Source organism: Mus caroli, chromosome 8 (assembly GCF_900094665.2).
Source record: "Mus caroli chromosome 8, CAROLI_EIJ_v1.1, whole genome shotgun sequence".
Taxonomy (NCBI): domain Eukaryota; kingdom Metazoa; phylum Chordata; class Mammalia; order Rodentia; family Muridae; genus Mus; species Mus caroli.
The window spans coordinates 28,742,505-28,748,504 of record NC_034577.1 but is presented as its reverse complement, the minus strand read 5'-3'; positions in this window follow the sequence as shown (position 1 = coordinate 28,748,504).

The following is a 6,000-nucleotide window of genomic DNA, read 5'->3' as shown; positions in this document are numbered from 1 at the left end:
AGAGAAGAAGAAGAAGAAGAAGAAGAAGAAGAAGAAGAAGAAGAAGAAGAAGAAGAAGAAGAAGAAGAAGAAGAAGAAGAAAAGAAGAAGAAGACAACGACACTTTCCCTTAGAAGCACACATGTAACACTCTGAGATAGGCAATGTTTCCAAACATGAACTTCAACCTCTTTTCTTCCCTGAGGGAAGATGGTACAAGCAGAAGAGGTTTAATAGGGCAGTGGGCTGCATCAGAGAATTTCCTAGAGAAGGTATTTGTCATAGATGAAATGTTTCCCCCCTGTCTCCCCAGCTGGGAAATACAACCTTCCCTTTGCTTCCAGTTAGTAATCATTATCTGTGGTAATTTGAATGAGACCATTCCCCACATGCTTTGGTATTTGGCAGTACTGTTTTGAGTGACTTAGAAAGTGTGCCCTCACCAGAAGTCATCAGCAGGGGTGGAGTTTAGAAGTTTCAAAACCTTGTGATGCTCCCAGTTTGCTCTCTCTGCTTTCTGCTTGGGGTTCAAGGTGTGAGTTCTCAGCTCTGTGCCTTCACTCTGCCATCATGTCTAATCTCAAACACTTTCTTCTATGCATTGTCTTGGTCATAGTGCTTTATCATAGGAATAGAAAAGTAACACCCCAACTTTGCTGTAGTAAGTAATATCAATAATTCCATGGTGTTTATGGACTGGGTACTTGCTGACTGGCATCATCCCTTAGTGTATGGTCGTGATTTCTTTAGTAGACAAATGAATGGGTTTATATCTACAGACCTAGGACGCTTAGAGTTCTCAAAGGTTCTCCTCCATGTCTACACTGTTCTCCTTGAGATTTTTGGCAACCATTCTGTAAGCGTCACCTCAGTCACTATTTCCTTTTGGCTTATGAGACCTTTCCTGACCTTATGAGTAACATGGAGAGCTCTTCCCTGTTGGGGAACCACTGCACTATCAATAGCTAGAGCTGGAAAGTCCTGGAAGGGCAGAAACCATGTCTCATTCAACTTTGTACTTCCATTACCCATAACCCTGGTCTACAGTAAGGGAAAAAAAGTAAAAAGGAAAGGAGGTGTGGTGGTTTGAATAAAAATGCCCCCCCCATAGGCTCAAAGGGAATAGCACAATAAGGAGGTATGGCCTTGTTGGAGTAGGTGTGGCCTTGTTGGAGAAGTGTGTCACTGGGGTGGGGGTGGGCTTTGAGATTTCATATGCTTAAGCCAGGCTTGGTGGCTCACTGTCTCTTCTTATTGCCTGAGGATCCAGAAATAGTACTCTCAGCCCCTTTCAAGCACTATGTCTGCCTGTACTCTGCCATGTTTCCCGCCATATTGACAATGGACTAAATCTCTGAACTGTAAGCCAGCCCCAGTGAAATGTTTTCTTTTATAAGGGTTGCCATGGTCATAATGTCTCTTCATAGCAATAAAACCTTACTAAGACAGAGGGAGAAGGAAGGAAGAAGATAATGGGGAGGAAGAAAGGAAGAACAGAAGAGGAAGAGACAGGGGGGGGGGGAGACGCAAGGAAGAAGCTGTTACTACTTAATTATTCAATGCTAGTATTAACTTTCCTCAATTTTGGTCCCTGGTCCCAGTTCTCATTGCCCCATCACAGGAAGATCAATTTGAGTTCAGATTCAAAAACAAAATGACCATTTTGAGGTGTTAGAGGAGACAGGTATGTGCCCTGCTCCATCTTGAGCAGGCTAAATAGACCTTAAGTGTTTGTCACATTTGGTCTTCCACCGGCTAGCAAATCTAGGGAGGGGTCTTCCAACCTCGCACCTGCAGTTTCCTACAGGAGCAGACTGGCTGCTGAGCTTGCTTTACAACATAATCCAGCTGAAACTGGATGGCTCTGTGGGCTCTCCCTATATAAACGCAATACTAAACATTAAACTTTGAGCCTAGATCCAGTTTTCCTCCTCACCAGCTTCCTCATGTCCTGTGTCTTCCCATTGCTCCCTGCTCAGCCTCTCCCAATGCCTTTGTGGCCTTAACTACTCAGATGAAGACCAGCAGAGACACTTCCACTCCTAGTCACCAGTCAGTATGTGCCAGGGTTCCTAGGGATTGGTTGTGACCCCTTTGGCAGAAAACACTGGTCTACAACATGACTTCCCTTAACACCTTATCATCAGCATTACTCCCCTCTGTTACATCATTCCTGACCCATCCCATCTCGAAGGTCAGAACCAGAATGAGGCTGGGGGAGGCAGGAGAGGTGACTGGAACATAAGCTTTAAGCAGCAGCACTCACCCTCCAAGGTTGCTCCTAGGCACCTGACTCCCTCAGCTGTGCCTTCATCCTGATGGGGTGACTTCCTAAATCTGCCTGAGATGCAAAAGCTCTCCACACTAGAGTTTTCCAATTTTTGTTTTTAATATCTGGAAGGGACCTCAGGATGATATATAGAAAATCCTATTGCTGAGAGAGAAAATTCATAGGGAAGAGGGTTTTTTTTTTTCATCTCAAGCACAGCCAGTTTTATGGCCAGTGATTAATCCCTTTATGAAAAAATAGCAATTTGAACATTGGCAAGAGTAATTACACCCTTTCTTTGTGTGGTAGTTGAGCATTTCCTGCTGTAATAATTCAGGTGAGTGCCTCATTTGGGGAAGCAGAGATGTCAGCACACCATTCGTTTCCTGTGCTTTGGCCCATTTGTTTCCTCATGAGCTCCATCGGGGTCTGCTTCCCATGATTCATGGCACACATCAACTTGGGTTCTACAGGGCATCACCAAGAAGAGCCTCCGCACAGAATACATTTCTCAACTTGGTGACAACTCAGTGACCCAGAGACTTGGTCACAAGGGTCTTTAGCTGTAAGTTTCTCTCTTCTAAGATTTTCAAGGCCATTGTATCTGGAAATATAAAGTATGGTAAAGGAAAAAAAAAAATCTCTGTACCAAGGGTCAGACCTCTTGGATCCTTATTCCTGCCCTGGTGTTTAATTTTTCTAAACTTGACTTTTTATCTCCTCATCAATACAAGAGGAGACTGGCTGAGAGTTATACCCATAAAGACCGCACAATCAACTAGAAAATTCCATGGACCCTCTTGACATGAGCATCAGGCTAGCTCTCCTGGCTTTGTTTTCTGAAAGATTTCTCACAATAGCAGTGATAGTCTGGTTCACATCGAGGTGCCACACTGTGTGCTAAGACACTCAGGGTACATGAAAACCTGCTGCGTTTTAGTCTCTTGACCCCAACTCTTAGGACCTCTCCCTTCCTGCTCCACGGCATATCCCCTCCCCAGATCTGCACACCAGCTTCCCCTCTGCTGGGGCTGCTAACTCAAGCATGTTCAGAGGAGGCTTCTCCACCAATCCCTTAGCACCGTCTCCCTCCCACTAAGGCTTCTGACTCATCGGTGCCGTGTAACATGTGGCATCCCAGTCAAGATAAAACTGTAAATTGCTTCTCTCAGTTTGTCCCTTCAGGGTACCAGAACTGTGATGGCAGCTGAAATTGGATTGTTCACAGGTCAGAGAACTCTTGATTTGACCTGAAAGTGTTCTTTAACTTGGACTTTTAACTCTGCTTGTGCATATTCACATATAAATGTATGAAATTACATACATACATGTATATATACATATATGTGTGTGTATATATATACATGTATGTATATGTGTATATATGTATAGATTTATATCCATATAAAATATGACATTATATCTATGCATATGTATTTATATTCATATATGAATTTGGGATTATATATGTACATGTCTACAATAAGCCTAGCTAATGTTTACAATAATATCATTCTGTGGCTACAATTGCTCTACTTGTATCTGACTATCTAATTATCACTAAGCTTTGGGAGTTTTATTCTGAAGAATATGTTCAGAATACTTTTCTCTGATGTCAGCTCTTCCAACTGCTTCTGGGGCAACAACATAGGGTAGGGTTGACTGGGTGCCAGTGGCAATGCCAATTAGCTCCTATCAGTGTCTTCATAGTCCTGATTGGAAGCAGAGCAAAGCAGTCTTGTGCAGGAGAAAGCGCTGGGGAAGGAGCGACGTGTCCTGGGTAAGTGAGGAGCTACAGGGTCTGCGTGTCCCCTTCAGGTGACATCTTGGCAGTCATTTCACACCACAGAAGGCACAGTATGATACTCAACTAGCGTGACTATTGTCTGTGACACACGGAAGTCCCAGAGCATACAGTAATTCAGCAGTGACCACTGAATTAAAGAATACACTGCTGTGACCTTAATGCTGGAGCCCCCCTTCCACAGGATTCTGTGGTAAACGAGTTTACAATGAGTTTAAATTTTTAGTGAGGATACAAGAGGTTTCACTGGGCTCCTAACATTAACAGCAAGGCAAGTAGAAGGAAACAGAGAGCCCGTGTAACCTGCTGCACCATTAGAAAGCAAAAAGCTTCACACAGGAAGTTAAGGCCAAGGCCCTGTTAGTTCCTATACTGACATCCACGCCATTCTTACTAAAAAAAAAAAAAAAAACTGGCAAGATCTCACTAATATGGAATGTACACACACACACACATTTTCCTGTGTTGGACACTCTACTTTCCAAATTTATGTAAATATCAGCAGGACATGAGCTCCTTGGTAGGTAGTTGGGCAGTGAGCCCTCATGAATGTGTTGAACCATTCATAGACTAGCAGATTATCAAAGGAATGGCTTTGTTATAGAGCAAACTCATCTGCTCTAAGAGTATTTCTGTTGACTCTCTTGTGTTCTCATTTTTGTCACTGTCCCATGCCCTCCTTTACTAACTGCCAGTTCTTTTGAATTAAGATTTTAATCCAGTCCTGTGTCCCATGTAACTATGCTGATCACAGCCTTGTGGGCCTTTGGGGTTTAGACTGCATAAGACACAGCCTTTGGCTCCACCCTCTTCCCCTGCAGAAACCTGGAGGGTAAATGACTTGTCACTGTAAAATCACAGGGAAAGCTGTCTATCGATACTCAGCTCAAGGTCTCCACGTTTTGGCGGTGTATAGTGTATATATGTTTGAACAAATAAATGCAGGCTGATAACATTGTCAAGCACTTGGGGCTATGAAAGAGGGAACAGATGTGAGGGCCAAGGTTAGAGAAGTCTGGAAGCTTCCCACAGGATTCAGAACTGGAATGTGCCGGAAGGCGTGTTAAGATCGACCTGGGCAACCCTAGGGAATCAAGAGCAGCCATCTGAATGGGGGACATTCTATTACTCAAATGAAAGTGGTTTCTTTGAGTAATTATGGTGCCTCGGATTGGAGACACTACGGATAAATCTGCTCTAAATAGCAACTTTTAACTATCTCAATGAGCAGTCAAGAGAAGCTTAGTCACCACAGCCACCAACTGTTGTCACATACCTCAAGTGCACTTATGTGTACAGAAAACTCACAGCCAGTCTCTTAAGTGTACAGACTCTAGCTAGCCGTCACCATTCGGGCTTTTGGACTTGAACATGGTGTGGAGGAAAATATGCTTTTTCTCTCTACATTAGATTTTTATTATTGTACATCATGGGACTTGTAGATGTATGCCATTAAGATGATAGCCATAAAGAGAGACCAAGGAGTCAGCATTAGACAGTTAACTGTAGTTACTTCTCTGGTTATTGTAGGGGCTGCTGCAGAGGAATAGAGCCAGGTGTTTTGGACCAATATCATGGGGCTCAGATCTGGCATGGGGCAAAGAGGAAATTCGGCAGAGAGCGATGTCTGGAAGACTCTGAAATTTAGAAAGATAAGGCAGAACCTGACAAACCATTGAATGGAGATGCTCAGATGTTTTCTCTCTTGGGGAAAGATCCACCTATCCAGTGCACCCTTCTGTGAGTGACAACTCCCCTCTCTATACTCCATCGGCTAGTTTTGACCCTTAGGGGTTCATGTAAGCAGAAGTGGTGGCCATAGCAACTGCCTCCACCATGAGGTGTGCGAACAGCAACATCAACATCACAACTCCTCATTCCTAACTCTGAGCAGAGGTGGGGCTCTGCGTAGTGCAGTTTCCAGCTGATGCTGTTGCTTTGTGTCTTA